The 16,431-nt window shown below is 40.3% G+C and overlaps 1 long non-coding RNA gene across 3 annotated transcripts; it reads right to left on the bottom strand.

Moving 5' to 3' along the window:
- Positions 1–8,972: 8,972 nt before the first annotated feature.
- On the bottom strand, positions 8,973–16,306 carry LOC148150643 (uncharacterized). Of its 3 annotated transcripts, none has more exons than XR_015751945.1 (3): positions 16,083–16,306; positions 12,614–12,699; positions 8,973–10,508 (listed from the first exon to the last, which is right to left on the bottom strand). It is a non-coding gene; the product is annotated as an uncharacterized LOC148150643 (long non-coding RNA). The 3 variants fall into 3 exon arrangements; XR_015751944.1 differs by having other exon boundaries at positions 12,614–12,688; XR_015751946.1 differs by lacking the exon at positions 16,083–16,306 and adding an exon at positions 12,870–13,053 and having other exon boundaries at positions 12,614–12,688.
- Positions 16,307–16,431: the final 125 nt, after the last annotated feature.

Here is a 16,431-nt window from a genome sequence, read left to right as displayed (position 1 = left end):
ACACCCTCGCCAATCTGACTGAGTGTGGGGAACAGCATTTGAGTGAAGGTTATACCATAGCCTCACTAAGGACATCACCTGAGCAGAGGGACTCTGGGTCAGCCCACAGCAAAATCCCAAAACAAAGCCATGCCTCTGCCAAATAGGTAAAATATTCGTCAGGATCCAAGCCAGCAAGCCATTGTAATTGCTGCCCTCACACCCTCAAAACTGCTTGCAGTACTCCAGGTGTAGCCTCACCAGCACCCTATACAGCTACAACGTGATCTCTCTGCTTTTAAACTTAATCCCTTTAGCAGTGAAGGACAATATTCTATTTGCCTCCCTAATTACCTGTTGCATCTGCAGACCAACCTTCATGCACAAGGACACCTAGATCCCTCTGCACAGCAGCATGCTGTAATTTTTAACCATTCAAATAATTGCCCTTTTTCCTGTTACTCCACCAAAATGGATGATTTCATATTTATTAACAGTGTACTCCATCTGCCAGACCTTCACCCACTCAGTTAAACTGGCTATGTCCCTTTGCAAAGTTTCTCAGTTCTCTGCCCACTTTGCTCTACACTCATCTCAGTGTCATCTGCAAACGCTGACACATTATATGTGGTCCCGAACCCCAATCATCTATGGAAATGTTATGAATAATTGTGGTCTCAGAACTGATCCCTGAGGAACACCATTAGTTACTGATTCTTTCAATCTCCTAGGCTGATCATTATGCACTCCTTTGTCTGTCCAACTGTTCTTCTCTCTCTTTCAGCACTATCCCCACCTATCATTTTCTCCTTAGCCCCTCACCCACTCTATCTTCTGTATAAAAAGCCAACATTTTTCTAGCTACCATCAGTTCTAAGGAAGGGTCACTTGACCGAAACAATGACTCTGATTTCTCTCTACAGGTTCTACTAGATCTGCTGAGCTTTTCCAGCAATTTTTGGATTATTTTTCTCTCTCTCATAGAATATAAGTTCCCTGATTGGGTTTGCTAATCTGATCCAATTAGGGAGCCTTGATTGGCAGATGTAAGCAGGAGTGTCAGAGGTTCTGGTTGCTCAGAGAGCGGGCCCTGAGATAGCTGGATTAGTGTTAAGGATTTTCCATGTATAAATAAAGGGTGACTAGGTGACGGGAAACTGGCCTCTGTTAAGCTATTTCACCTACAGCTTAATCTACACAAGAGCAACACTTTAGTTCCAGGAATTACATTATACAGGAATGCTGCTAAGGAAAACAAGCATTTCATTGGCAGTGGTTCCATTTATCTGGCCTCAAATCTCATACTGGAAAATGGCAATTTTGAAATACTTGGTCTTTACTGGTGATGTAAAACATTTTCAGCAAAGATTTCTGCATTGACCCTCAAAGCACCATATCCCTCTAAGATTGCTAATTTAATAAAAATCTATCCTAAATTAAATATCATTGTAAAATCACTATGACCCAAGGAGCCATATGGCATCTCTGTCATTAGAGAGAGAGAGAGATGATGTGTAATAGTTTGACCTGATGGTCACCACACACTGGGCATGGGGAAGGGTTCAGAAGGAGAATCCTTCATGGCAGCCTCAGCTGGTGTGGGAATTGAACCTTGCTTTCATGACCCAATGTAATCTTGGTCCAACCATAAGGCAAGTGAACAAGGTGGAGCATCAGTTGAAAGCACAAGTTCAATCATTAGCTGTTAATCTGATCTGTATTTGATCTACTAGATAAGTTGTCAACCAAAAAAAAAGACATTCTCTATAATGGAATATTAACTTCCTTTTTAGTAGGCATTTGAATGCTACAGAACTATTTATGAAAATTAATTATAGCTTTTTTCTGCTTTGGACATCCAATCACACAGCATTGCTATGTGCAATGGAAGCTTTCAGTAGCTTTTAGCACTACGATCATATAGAAGATGATCATATAGAAGATGATCATCTAGATGGCTTTACACTGGTCACAGGTGATGCACAAGTGATACAGAATTTAAGCTTACTTCTCATTGTGTCAACTGATTCATGCAAAAGTTATTTCACTTGAAAACAATTGGCACTCACGTACCTTGTTTTATAGGCACCAGATGCATTCTACTTTTGCTCAAAAAGCTGCAGGCAGTCAATGCAGGCAGTCAGTCCATCTAACATTTTATAAATTCCTACTTTGGACATATAACCAGTCCAACTCAAGTTTGGGATACAACCACACTCTAACCTCACACCTTTAATGCATTATCTGAGCTGAGGTGTCACCTTTTTTTATAAAACCTTAAGTTACCTCAGGAATGTGACTTGAAAAAAGTTCTGGGAATTGCGTACTACTGCACCGAAACCTACAACCCATTCTGCAAGATGAAAGAAGTAACAGCAATCTAAGTTTGTTCAAAATATCATTTTAATATCATGATATTGTGATCTTTTGCTATAAATTCTGTGTCTTATGATCCTACCCCTAATGAAGTTACCTGATGAAGGAGCTGCGCTCTGAAAGCTAGTACTTCCAAGTTAACCTGTTGGACTATAACTTAGTGTTGATGATTTTTAACTTGGCCCACCCCAGTCCAACTCTGGCTCCACCACATTATGGACAGTATGTTCACCTCATTGGCATGTTTTCTTTTTTGAGATCAGAGTCAGGTTAGATCAATGGAATTAGAGCTACATTTTCACTGAACTCTGTTGCTCTCTACTACTTTCATTATAAACTGGGACAAACACAGACTGTATTAAATTACTCCCCACGTGCTCCATGCAGTAAAAGGACAGAGAAATGCAGCAAGGAAGTTGAATCATGTTGCGTTTTCTTTGCCTTGCAGCTGCTTTCAAGCTGACAATGTGAAGTGTGTGTTTTTGCTCATGATTAAAGTCATGCAGAAAATAAATAGGTGTTTCCATGGTGCATTTTAATAGGGAACAGCTGCAAATTCAGTGCAATAGTGAATTAGTGACTGCCATGCAGCCAGGCCCTGACTTAGATTGGCATTGTCTTCTGAGGAATGAGAGTGATCTTGACCCCTTTTAAGTCCATTGTCAGACAGAAAGTGGCTGTCCCACATATGACTGAGGACGCGTAAAGTATGAAAATGAATATGTAATCATATAAACTTTTGACCTGATTTGTCTGCGGTTATAAGGATAGACATATGAGAAATAGTGATTTTTTAAAACTCATATTAAAAGGAAGGCAATGAGTGCTAATTCTATTTATCAGATTTATAGCAGTTTCTCACAATAATTACAGCAAATGATGCTATGCCGTCTTCTGATCTTTCAGACAAAATACCACTGTCCTTTTGCAAACTCAGATGCTTCAATCCATTTTTGTACACATGGGGTCTTTAACACATGGCAGTTTTCTTGTCTAAATCAGTGAACTCCATTAGTCAAATTAAAATGGCCATAAATTGTAAATCAGCTGCATCAGTTAGATTAAAAGAAGCGTTTTATTAGACTGTTTCCTCAGCAGCGGGTGTGAATAAGGCTTAAAACAGGCCTGTTTCACCCCAGATCACATCCTGCTGGTGCTTTTTTTCTGATACATAAAGTGCCTTCAAGGCTTAGGGGAGGAAATGTTTTTTTTCTGCAGCACCTTTCAGGCAAACACTCTGGGTTGCCTTATGCCTAACATTTGTGCTTTCAAACACAACCTGGCAACTTCATAATACCCGTCAGAATCAAAAGGAACAAAACATGTAAGTCATAATTGCATATGTTGGGGTCTATATGCCAATTTTCTTTTAAATTGAATTGCATTTTTCATTTTCTATGGCCAGTTTTTCATGCTAGAGTAGCTTTGGGTGCCAGCAGTCTTCCATCATAATGCCCACTCTCCATATTACATTTCAAACAAGGAGTTTGGCCCAGTTATTAACACACGTGCCTCTAGGTTGTGAGTTCAAATCCCAGGGCAAAACTCCCAGTGCCTAATCCAAGCTAGCATTCCAATGTACTATTGACTTGATGCATTGTTGGAGATGATGTTATCTGGATGAGATGTTAAGCTGATATTTTATCCTCTCTCTTGGGTGGAGGCAAATGATCTTCTGACAGTATTTAAAATAGGATGAAAAGTTCATCCTAGTGTTTTGTTTTTCCAGCACTTCAATCAATATTCACTAAGAAGAAATCGATTAGCTGGCCATGTTGCCATTTGTAGGATTTTGCTGTGTGCAAATTAGTTTCTGTGTTACCTACATTATAATTGTAGCTATGTTTCTAAAATACTTAATGTATTATAAAACAGCTTTACTCATCATAAAAGGAGCAGTTTGTTTTTCAATGGGCTGTTTAATCATGAAAAATGTTTGGATTTATATATCACTCTTGCATTAACGTCTCACTGCACTTTCTAGTATGAGTTACTTTTCAAGTTTCAGGATTTCCATCACTCTGTGTGAACAACATGCAATAAACAACAGTAAGATTAATGACCAGCTGACTTGTATTTGTTTTGGTGATATTAATTGGTTGAAATACTCCTTAGCATGGCAGATTAATTCTTTTGATAAGCCCCAAAAGATGAGTAATATTTACTTAAATGAATCGAACCTTGGTTTAGAATTCTTCCAACAAGATAAGAACTTCTTGTCTTTAGCTCTGTACAATTTAAAAACTGGGTATAAAATGGAAGTCAGTAAGAAAGTCAGGCTATGTGAAAGAACAAATTCCTTTTTGATCAGGAAACAATTTAGATAAAGGTGCTTTCATTTATGTGTACATTGAATTACATTTATAAAGTTTATATATGTATACTTTATATAAAAACAATTGATTTAACCTTGTGTTACAGACTATTTGCATTTAACTTCTGCTTAAAAACACTTTAATGCCTGAAAAAGGTGTCAGGATGTCTTGAGGTTGTGAAAGATTCAATATCAATGCAACTTATGTCTTTGTATTTTCTTTTATTGACTATTTTGATTGCTTTTAATGGACACCATTTAAGATCGATGTAAGGCATACAAAACTTAGCAAGCACAATGAGCATTTGAAGCTTTTACATTTTATATGTAACGTTGCCAAATTTTAAGTTTCCAGTGTTTGCGGTACAAAGTAATTTTAAAAATCACTTTTCTGAAAAGAATACAGTGCAGCATTTCCTTGTGATATAATTCCAGTCTTCTCATGCAAGAATTGAGCTGTTCAAGTCTTTTTATTTTGTGAACAGACATTTTTATGTTGTCAATTGGTCTGGACAGTGACATCACATTTTGTGACTTTATCAAGTTGACAGGATTTGGACCAAACATCTTATGTCATTTCCATTTTTAAAAAAATTAAAGTTCATTGTCAGAACCGAGCCATATTAACTTGGTGCAGAAGAGAACAAAACAAATGCTCTGATTCATAAGGGACTTGCTATTCTTTCTGAAACTGTCATCAAGTACAAAAAAATAAAGGGTGTTGGAGAAAGGCCAAAATGAATCCGACACATCCAATAATATACCACATCCTCAGTACAGCAACAGAGTGATAGCTTATGTCCTGCACACTCAAGTCTGCAGAAGATTTTGCTGCCAAACTGAAACTTCTTGACTTACATCTATGCACAGATGCTTTGAAGCAGCAGTCGGTGGGTGGTAACAGGCAGGAGAACACAGACAGAGATTTATCCACCCAATCTGAGGAACACGGAGACCAGAAGTAACATTGCTGAGATCAGCTAACTCAACACTGTTCTCTGACTGAAGCTCAAGAATTTCTTGAGAGTTTACCTTTAACCATTCAAGATACTTGATAGTGCATTTCTGGAAGAGAGATACTCAGACTGCAGAAATCTTATGCTCCCTGAAACATACTGCATTCCTATTGCACCTACTGTTTAGATAATGCAATATTGTTCATGAAGCAAGTTGCTAGTTAAAGCACTTCCTGTTGTGGGCTGATAGATGACTGCAGTTATGTTTCTATTTTCAGCATTTGCATTTGGTTAATGCAATAATGTGTGCAGAAAGAACAGAGGTCCCAAAAGAGTCAGTCGAGAATTTTCTGTCTATATTACATGCCAGTCTTTAAAACATGTGCAAGCTGCAGGCGGCATTATACTCCTGCATATGGCCTCTGTGTCTCCTGTGCTGGTTTGCACAGAAATGTCGATGGAAAGTAGTCAAAACTTTTCAGAAGGATAAAAACCATTTTTTCAGTTGGTCTAATTAAAACGAAAGACACTCAACATATCTTTAACAATCATTCCCCTTTTTAAACACTTCAGAATTGCAACTACAGTCCCTGGGTAAATGATGATATACATTTTACCAGTTTATTTTATCATGTAGAATGCATTTCTGTTGCTGTTACAATCTCACAAACAACATGTTTATCTTCACATGTTTATATAACATATGTTGTGTTGGCAGTTGTATTAAATTCAGAATCAGACCAATTTATTCAGGAGACATTGTAACTCTCAGGGAGGAGATCAGCCAAGCTGCACTGAAATATCTTTCTGGCCCTTCACGGATGATGATGGAAGTGGTGTTGAACACTGGGAGAGGAGTGTAGTTGGAGTGTAACAGGAGGTTAACACCACAAGCAGAGCAATCCTCAGTCACGCTAAACACCTTATAATCTTCAAATGAAATATTTAGTGAGATGATGTACAAGTTGAAGTCTGCCCCCATAACCATTTTACCCACTGGAAGAGAAGCTGTGTGCAGGTATAGAATTCTGTTTTCAGCCAGCTCTTGGAAAAGGGTACGACTGCACACTGCTGTCAACCCTTCAGTTACTGTCCAAGCAAAGATACAGTCAAAGTGGTATCACAGGAGTTAACATTTCTGACATCATTAGAAAATTATGGAACATTGCAATGAACTCCAGCTCTACATTTATCTCTTTTGAGATACCAAAAGACTAGTTCAAATTCCAACTCTATTACCATTCCGATAACAAATTGGCCGTGCGTGATTGATTCTTGCTTAGTGTGAATATTCCATTTAAATCCAACTGGTAGAATTGAAGTGCGTGCAAAGTTGTTGCAAAATTATTAACTTGTGTTTCAATAACATATAACGTAGGCGTTTTACTAAATGTGAGCAAAACGAGATGATACCCCATGCCTTATAATTGCTTTAATATTGGTTCAAGTCTCGTGAACTATGTATACGCATGGTGGATAACGTAGCACAAAGTTTCATAATTCCTGCCCCATTATTAGTTTAAGATCCCATTCAGAAATATAAGCATTCCTCTCATCTTCGACAATTTTTTTGTCAGAAATATATTTTAATGTGCACAATAAAAGTGCATATATGAAATGATTTCAAAACGGTAAACTAAAATGTGCCAGTGATATTCACATGCAAAGGTTACGATCTTGTGAGACTGGAACATATCTAACTGTTCCATCTTCACCAGCGGCCGTAGTAAAAGGAGCTTCCCGTTTGTGAATCAATCCAGACTGACTTTGTCTGACACACAGCAATACCATATCTTATTCTTCACACCTTGGCAGCAGTTTCTAGATGAGCAAAGTGTACCATTTAAGCAGTTTGCTTTCAAATCATTGTGGCTTTGCTACAGTTCTGTGACTTTGTCTTGCGTTGCTTCATTTTAGATGGAGGCGTTTAACATTTAAAATAGGTCACATCAATAAATACGTTTCAAAGTCATATCGATACTCGGTTGTGTTAATCTTAAAGATGCGAATCGAAAAGTGTGGTGCTGGAAAAGCTCTTTCTCATGCTGGGAACATCGACTCTCCCGCTCCTCGATGCAGCCTGTGCTTTTCCAGTACCACAGTGTTCGACTCTCTGCAGCCGTCACTTTCTCCTCCTTAAAGATACGGAGGTCTAGTTGGCAATCAAAATGATTCACAATTATCGATTAAAGGCAACTTTGTTATCATTGACGTAAACTTTCACAAAGGATGGATTTGAAAAATGGTGGGGATTAAATATAACCTCCAGCAAGAATAACCAATAACCAGACAGTTTTCAGATTTGCAAAGAATTACCAAGCAACTGTATACTATATTCTGTTAACTATTTTCAGAAGAGATGATCCGCCCCATTCTGCACCCCTTGTTCTATTGAACAAATCCACAGGACTCCTTGAGTATCTCTCTCGCAACATTAATGAATGGATCGGGAATTTCCCCGTCTGTACTGCGAGAGGGGTTCGGTGTCCTGGTCAAAGTGTTCTCAGCAATGAAACTAATTCCATGATTGTAAGCGAATACTTGTTGCGAGAACGCTTGTTTTGGAATTCTGTTTGGTTTTCGGGTTGAGTTGGCACTGCTCCGGGCAGCCAGCTCCTTACTCACTCACCTGTCCATTTCTGTCAGTGTCGATGCGGATCCCGAACACACTTCAGTAACTTTTAACATCATCTCATCCAAAAAAAGCGGCGCACAAAATGTGGCCCTATCACCAGACTATTGTGGGGAGGGCGGGGGTGTCATTATAATTTTTATCCTGATGTAGCAGGAGTTCCTAACTGGGTTCAAATTGTAGAAAGCATTAACGTTCCTTCATAAACCAATGTTACTGGCATCTATAGTGAATGCAATTCCGGTGATAACACTCTCTGTTATTCTTATATGTATATATATATGCGTGTGTGTGTGTGTCTGTGTGGGTATGGGCGTGTGTGTGCGTCTGTATGTGTCTGTGTGGGCGTGTGTGTCTGTGTCTGTGTGGGTGTGCCTGTGTGTGTCTGTGTTTGTATGGGTGCGTGTGCGTGTCTGTGTGTGTCTGTGTATGTGTCTGTGTGGGTGTGGGTGTGGGCGTGTGTGTGTGTGTGTCTGTATGTGTCTGTGTGCGTGGGTGTGTGTGTGTATACCTGTGTATGTGAACTGAGTTATGACAAACAGTGCTTTCAAATTACTTAAAATGGTGTTATTTGGAGACATCGTTAGACTACCTGGTTTCCTCAGAAGTACTCTTAAACTGCTGGCCTGGCATATTTCTCTGTGAACAGTCGAGAATCCCAAGGGCAATATATGTTTTATTTAAAGGTCAAAAATCACACAACACCAGGTTATAGTCCATCAGGTTTATTTGGAGGTACCAGCTTTCGGAGCGCTGCTCCATCATCAGGTAGGGCAGGATCATAAGACACAGAATTTATAGTAAAAGATCACAGTGTCATGCAATTAAAACGATAGATTGAACAAACCTAGATTACTCCTCTGTAAAGGTATGACACTAGGACTGTCGGTGATAACCATCGGACAATAGAGTGATGAGCTCTCTCTCGTTGCCAGGGCGACAGTTTGAGATATCTGATTCAAAATTTTAAAACAAACACACAGCGAAATGCTATCAAGACACCCCCACCCCCGTCTAAAAAAGTGACTTAAATCTGAATTGTTTACGAGCTCAGCCGACAGTTAAAGGCCTGGTCACAGGTTTACTGTCTGAGAAACGATATAATTACTCATAGGAGTTCCAAACCACCCGGATTTGTTATTGTGCAAGGCGAAATTTACACAAAACATGATAATGCTTTATTAAAGTTTATGATCATGTTGCTGGTTTATCGAAAAAAAATAAACAAGTCGTGGTTCCCCCCTAATTGATTTTCTTTTGATTAGTTTGACAGCAGCTTGGTTCAAAATCATAAAGTCAGTTAGTGCGAAGGGACGAGCGGGAAATGCAGATTTAAATAAAAGCTGAAAAGAATTCAAAGTGCGGTTTCGGGAGCCCGTTTTCACAAGAATTAAGATTTCTTCCTCCACTCATTGTGCAACGGGAACAGCTCATCCGTCAAAATCCTCCAAATGGGTTCACTATCCACTTCGGAATTGTCACTATACAGGAATCTTTACACCCGTGTGTCCTCCGAAGTCACATAACTATGTCCCAGGGAACCATCTGGCAAAATCTGTGAGGATCTCTCCTTTGGCGTTAAGTGCAAATATAAAATACCAAAACAAATCGACGAAATTAATCAATCAATAGGCTTTCTGCTTTGCTTGAACATAAATATTGGTTAATATGAAAGTGGGAAAGAAAAACACCTTTGACACTCATTTGGAAACGTGGAAACGGTAATGAACATAAAAAATATCGTCAAAAAAAGTCGATATCTTCCTAAGGACGACAGGCCATCATTGCACATCCAGTTAGCTCTTTATGAAATTGTGAACTGAAATGGAATCTGCCCTCTGTATGCGAAACCTTATGGATTAGAATCACTCTACACAATGTACATGAACACAAATGAGCCGGAAATTTCCATTGGTCATGTATGTAATTTCAGCAGAACATGTGACTGGTTTATTCAACTTTCTGGCGTGACAAACTCAAATTGTCCTGATTCAACCTGTCTCGCCATCTCAGAAACCGCGAGGCGTTTGGATGAGAATATATTGCATCCCAAGAGTAGGCTCGGTGCATAGGGTAGAACACGTTTGCAATCACTGGGGGCGTTTGAGCAACATTTCTCCCCCCGGATAGCCAGCACGCTGACCTTCGCCACCTTCAAGCTGTACTGGCAGGAAACGTTCATTGGAGACACCCGCGAAAATCACAAGTCGACGCCTGGATGGACTCATGGGTAAGTTTTAGCAAACCGGGTCTGGTATGAATTGTAAAATTCACAAGCCGTTAATGAACATAAACAATATCGTCAAAAAAAGATCCATATTTTCGTAAGGATTTGATGCGAGGATCATTGCACATCCAGTTAATTTTTTTTGAGAAATGTGGTCCCCTGCAAATACCGAACAAAGATTTCGTTGCAGAGATTAATGCGACTGAGGAGTGCGCTGGACTCATGATCTGCACCGCAGCAGTCACCTATCTGTGTGTAAGATCACATTGACTGGTGAAAGTGCAGGTAAGGTCCACTACTTTCTCAAGTTGCTGCCCACAGCGAGTCTCCAGTGAAAAATAGTTTCACATTTCGTTTTATTCTAACTGTCTTCGATTAAGCAAAATGGTTAAGAGGTAAGTGATCAGAGTTATTAATTGTATTGGTTGAGAAATATCAGTGAGTGCTTTAAAATGACTAACCCCGCCAATATGCCCAGTTGGTCTGTAATGCCAACTCGGTTCCAGTCGTACTGAGTATAATTAATTATCGCGAGCTCACTGATGGACTGTTTTTAAACTGGTTTCCCGGCGTGAAAATAAGTGTTTCAACGGCTTTTCAGTTTGCATCTATCTCTAAATATGGGAATAATTTTGTTGTTAGTATCAGTACTGCGTTGGCGAGCAATGTAAAAGGGAAACTTCCTTTTCCCGTCAATTCGGGGGAGCAGGGGATGAACGAGCTACCCGGCGTCGGCAGTAGATGGCGCAATATCCATGGAGGCGGCGGGTACAGAGGGTTAACCTACTGAGCACTGTGGCACGGCTGAAGACAATCTTCTCTCACCGCACATGGGGACAAGTGGAGCTTTATGCACTTCTCCCGGCCAGTGCAATGTGTGAGAACTTCACCAGAGAATTGTATCCCATTGAGGAACATCCCTGGATTTGCAATATCGGGGGAGCGGCACGTTCGTCCAATTGAGAGCCCGAATGACAGACATTAACCTAACCTTCGTAGAACGCATTATATTAGCTGCAAAAGGGTCACGTTTTTCCATCATGTTGTACTCATCTCTACGCCTTAATAACTACTAACTACCCATAATTGAAACGAAAGAATCCAAAAACGTTATGATGAATCTGGAAAGATCGATAAGAAATCCAATATAAGCAGCTAACCCTGATACAACTGATGACATGCTCTCTCTCTTAATTGTATAGGCAAACATGTCAGCGGATTCTATAGACTGGGTTTAGGATTATATCTGGAAAAAGAGGTCGTAGGATCACATTTAGCGGTCTAATTTTCACAGGGCATCTTGAAGCAGAACGGGTTTAACTATGTAAAATATATCGTAATTTATTGAGATTTAAATTGTAAAGCATGTGTTTTGGTTATGACACTTTACGTTTTTTTGAACAAGGCAGCTTGATGACATTTTGGACAGTACAGATGCACAAATGCCACGGGAGGATTCGGTCACAATGAACCCACTCACGAAAACCCTAACTGTCAAGGCCAAACCATCCGCCTCTCCTTCTCCAAGCAGTAGAACTCCAGCTCTCAGGGGTGACTGTATTAACGCAGGGTTGCAAATAAATAAACACGGCACATAGTGATGAAGTTATGAATTAGCGAGACGCCATAGTAATCTTTAAAAAGAGTGCGGGACAAGGCCGATCCGCAGTTACAGAGAAGTGATCCCAAAATCAGGGCCTCACAGCTTCTGGATTGTGAGCTATTTTTACCCCTCACACAAGACACACCGAATTCAAATCTTTCCGACAGTGACCGATGACCAGGTCAACACTTCTCCCGTTTATTTTGACGCTTTCCAACCGAACAGAAGTGTAAGAATTTTTAGGTTTTTATGGGCCGTGGTTGGGGGGGCGCGGGGGGGGGGGGGGGGGGTGAACAGTGAAACTCCCCGGTCGGATCCTCTAGAATCCAGTGACAATCGGTCGCTTTTGGTTTACTCGATTGAAGCTGGTACAAAGTTCCTCGTCTGAACACATTGGGAGATACTTGAGGGAGAGAGGGCAGCCTTTCAATGAAGACATTGTCTGTGTTAATAAACGACCAACCTGGCTGGCTGGCCACAACCTATCACGAATCCTAATTTATTATTTATTGAAATTGGTACCTACCGCGACCCACGGGTAGTTTGCTCGCACTCCGATTGTTAGATGAGCTGCTGCTTGCGAAATACCACGGATTCGAATCTGAGAGTGGGCTGAACAAAATGCTTTGATGTTACAAGGGCTACATTGCAAAGGAAACACACGGGCTCACCAAACTCTCAGTAACTTGCACTGCGGAATACCGTGCAGTGTGTCATTCTGCATCTGCTAGGCTGGGGGAAGGGAGCTCAATTTATAATCAAAATAATTCATAGAGATCTACCGGGACGAGTTGCTATTTTCATATCCGTGCTTTGTTTCACCCGAAACACTTTTGTAAAAAAAAACAGCGGCGCGTTAACTTTTACGGACTCTCCAAAATGAGATTCACATTTCTGTAGATCAAATTAATCTCCAGCATTAAACTTTGAACAGCACAAGAAACTTGGAGAGACGAGATACGAGGTCTAGTGCATAAAGACATGGTCTGAGCAGAGTGGATATCCTGATTAACTGTATTTGGTCTGGGTCTGGGAATTGGGTGGGGGGGGGGGGGGGGGGGGGAGTGTGGGGAAATTACTTCAGTTCATTTTACTCTGGCGAGCTGTACTCTATGCTGCCGAACAGATAGGAAAATAAATCTGGAAACATTCATCTATCGGTTTGAAACTAACCATTCCAGTACTCAAATCTCAGTACTTTCTTCATGTCCCAGTACTCAAGTCTCTGCATATTCGTAAATCTCAGTTCTAGTTCTCTGTATATTATTTACGTTCTAGTCCCAGTTCTCTGTATTTTGTCAATGCCCCAATACTATTTCTCTGTATTTTGTCAATGCCCCAATACCAGTTCTCTGTATATTGTTAATGCCCTAATACTAATTCTCTGTATTTTATTCATGCCCCAATACTAGTTCTCTGTAATTTATCAATGCCCCAATACTATTTCTCTGTATTTTATCAATGCCCCAATATAAGTTCTCTGTATATTGTTAATGCCCCAATACTAATTCTCTGTATTTTATTCATGCCCCAATACTAGTTCTCTGTATTTTATCAATGCCCCAATACCAGTTCTCTGTATGTTGTTAATGCCCGAATACCAGTTCTCTGTATTTTATTCATGCCCCAATACTAGTTCTCTGTATTTTATCAATGCCCAATACTATTTCTCTGTATTTTATCAATGCCCCAATACCAGTTCTCTGTATATCGTTAATGCCCCAATACTATTTCTCTGTATTTTATCAATGCCCCAATATTAGTTCGCTGTATATTGTTAATGCCCCAATACTAATTCTCTGTATTTTATTCATGCCCCAATACTAGTTCTCTGTATTTTATCAATGCCCCAATATAAGTTCTCTGTATATTGTTAATGCCCCAATACTAATTCTCTGTATTTTATTCATGCCCCAATACCAGTTCTCTGTATATTGTTAATGCCCCAATACTAATTCTCTGTATTTTATTCATGCCCCAATACTAGTTCTCTGTATTTTGTTGTGTTCCAGTACTAAGTCTCTGACTATTCTGGCTTCTTCTTTCTTCTTTGTTTTGTTGGTGTTTGTTGAGTTTGTTTCCCGATTTTGTTTTTTACGAAGTGACAGGCCAGACCCGAGAGAGGCCTGCGCGCCGCCGGGCTGTGAAACTTCGCTCCGAAATTACAGCGAGGTGAGTGAATCGGTGCGAATTTGTGCAGGGCCAGGCATTTCCGTGGGGCTGGCGGCTAACAGGAGCTCGCTCAGAGGGGGGTTGAGGGAACGAAAGGCGGAATCGTGCAGCAGATCGGAACCGGACAGAGACCGGAGGAGGGGGTTCTGGCGGCTGGATTTGCGCATTGTTGGTGTTTTACTCTCACCGATAACCTTGATCCAACTGACTTCATTAGCGACAACAATTGGACAGTCAGATTTATCTCATGCTTCGAGTCTCGCTTCTGGTTTCCGATCACTAATTTCGGGGAGTGTGTGGGTACAGAGGGTTGCGTAGGAAATTAAACCGAAATACAACGTTTTTTCAAAAAAATGAGGGCAGTAGAGGGGAAGACAGAAAATAAAATCTCTAAAGTGAAAAACATAGAAATCAATAATACCCAGGCCAGCAGCACGTAATAATTATTTACTTGTACCATTTCTCTTGAGCTTCATTTTTTAACTTCAAACCCTACCTAAATATGGGTTTTGAGCATATCTTTTAAAGAAAACCATTTAAGATTGATGTTAAATTTCTGAAATAAGTTCTTAAGTGAGTATTGATATCAAGACATAAACTTCAATACGTATCAACCTTTGTAGGAAATGATCAACATTTGATGTAAAAACTGTCCTCAAAAGGACCTTCATATAAGATGTACACGCGATATATGACTACAGATAAATACTTCATTCTGGCAAAAAGACATTTGGGGTTTCCTATACAAAAAAAAATATTTTAAATGGTTCGTTAGGGAGTTAATGGAGAGAGAGAGTGTGTCAGTGACTGGGAATGGAGAGGTTGGGAATCAGTTTAAATGGATTATCCCCGTAATGCAGGCACGCTGGGAGAGCTTTCCTTTGGCGGAAAGTTGAGCGAGCGTGCCACAGGAAATGACTGGCAGAGACCTCGCACTTTTTTAAATGGGAGAGGTCCACATCTTTGCAAACAGAGGAATATGCTGGGTGACTGGAGGAGCTCAGGGCACTATAACACTCGTTTGGAAATACTTGAGTGAGGAGCCTGCATTAGTCACCATCGCCTCCTTTCTATAAATCTATCTGGATCGTTATAGTGCAACTGGGGATGTTTGTAATCACAAGGAAGCTGTGTCTACCCTTATCAAACGAACGCCCTGAATTCGATTCCAGTCTAACTGTTTTTGTGTAGAATTGTTGGTGACATAACTGCAAAGTTTCGGCATTAACCTCTTTATTGAACTTTACTGCGGTGCGGCTAATCGGATTCAGTGAGATGTATAAATATCTGAGCGAATATCAACATTATTCTGTTTTGTTTCTGTCTGGGTTTGATGTTTTGGGATTTTGCTCTCGCCGTGCATTTGGTTCAGCCTCTTTAAACATAAATGGGCGGTAAACGCGCTGTGCTGTTACTGGCTTTAATTTAAACCATTTGTAATTTATTTTATTTAAAATTCGTTTCCCGTCGTAAGGAACACTCCCATACCAGCTGTGGACTTTTAAAAAAGAATAAATCCAGTGGTTTGGCTTATAATTTATTCGGAGATATTTCTGTTAATGACTTTGACGTATTTCCCTGCTCACCACTGGCATTTATTGCCTCTCATACTCAAGCTTGTTGACATATTTGGAAACATTATGCTATTCTATCAAGATGTCCTGCCATGCATCTGTCTATGATTTAACCACTATCCGCAATATATTTGCTAGTCACTCCATATACGTCTACAATTACAAATCAGCCTACTGGCACCAGTGGTATGTTGAAATACTGGCTGAGCATGTTACTCAGTAATATGGGAAATCCTGCCCGATTCTTACCTGCATGTTAACTTGCAGCGATGTCAATCATTTGACAACATTTAGGGCCACATCTGCCCGCGGATTACTGGCGTTAAGTAGGAGTGATTGGCATTATAAAAGCGCCTGATACCAGTTTTAAGAACTGTTTCGGTATTGATTAGGAGGATGCAAGAGGGGGCAAAATCCGAAGGGGGTGACATGTCTGACTTTGGTCTTATGCGCGGTGGGAATTCTGCACATGAGGTCGGGTGCAAATGAAACTTTCGCTGCAACCTCTTTTGGTGTCTGTCATGGTAATATTGATCTGGCCCCGTTGCTGCTGAGGACGGGGGGGGGGGGGGGGTAGAGGATGGGGACGGGAGTCGGA

Source organism: Chiloscyllium plagiosum, unplaced genomic scaffold (assembly GCF_037043375.1).
Source record: "Chiloscyllium plagiosum isolate Xiang-an unplaced genomic scaffold, Cpla_swu_hap1 HiC_scaffold_3, whole genome shotgun sequence".
NCBI lineage: Eukaryota > Metazoa > Chordata > Chondrichthyes > Orectolobiformes > Hemiscylliidae > Chiloscyllium > Chiloscyllium plagiosum.
This window is presented reverse-complemented; position numbering and strand designations above follow the sequence as displayed.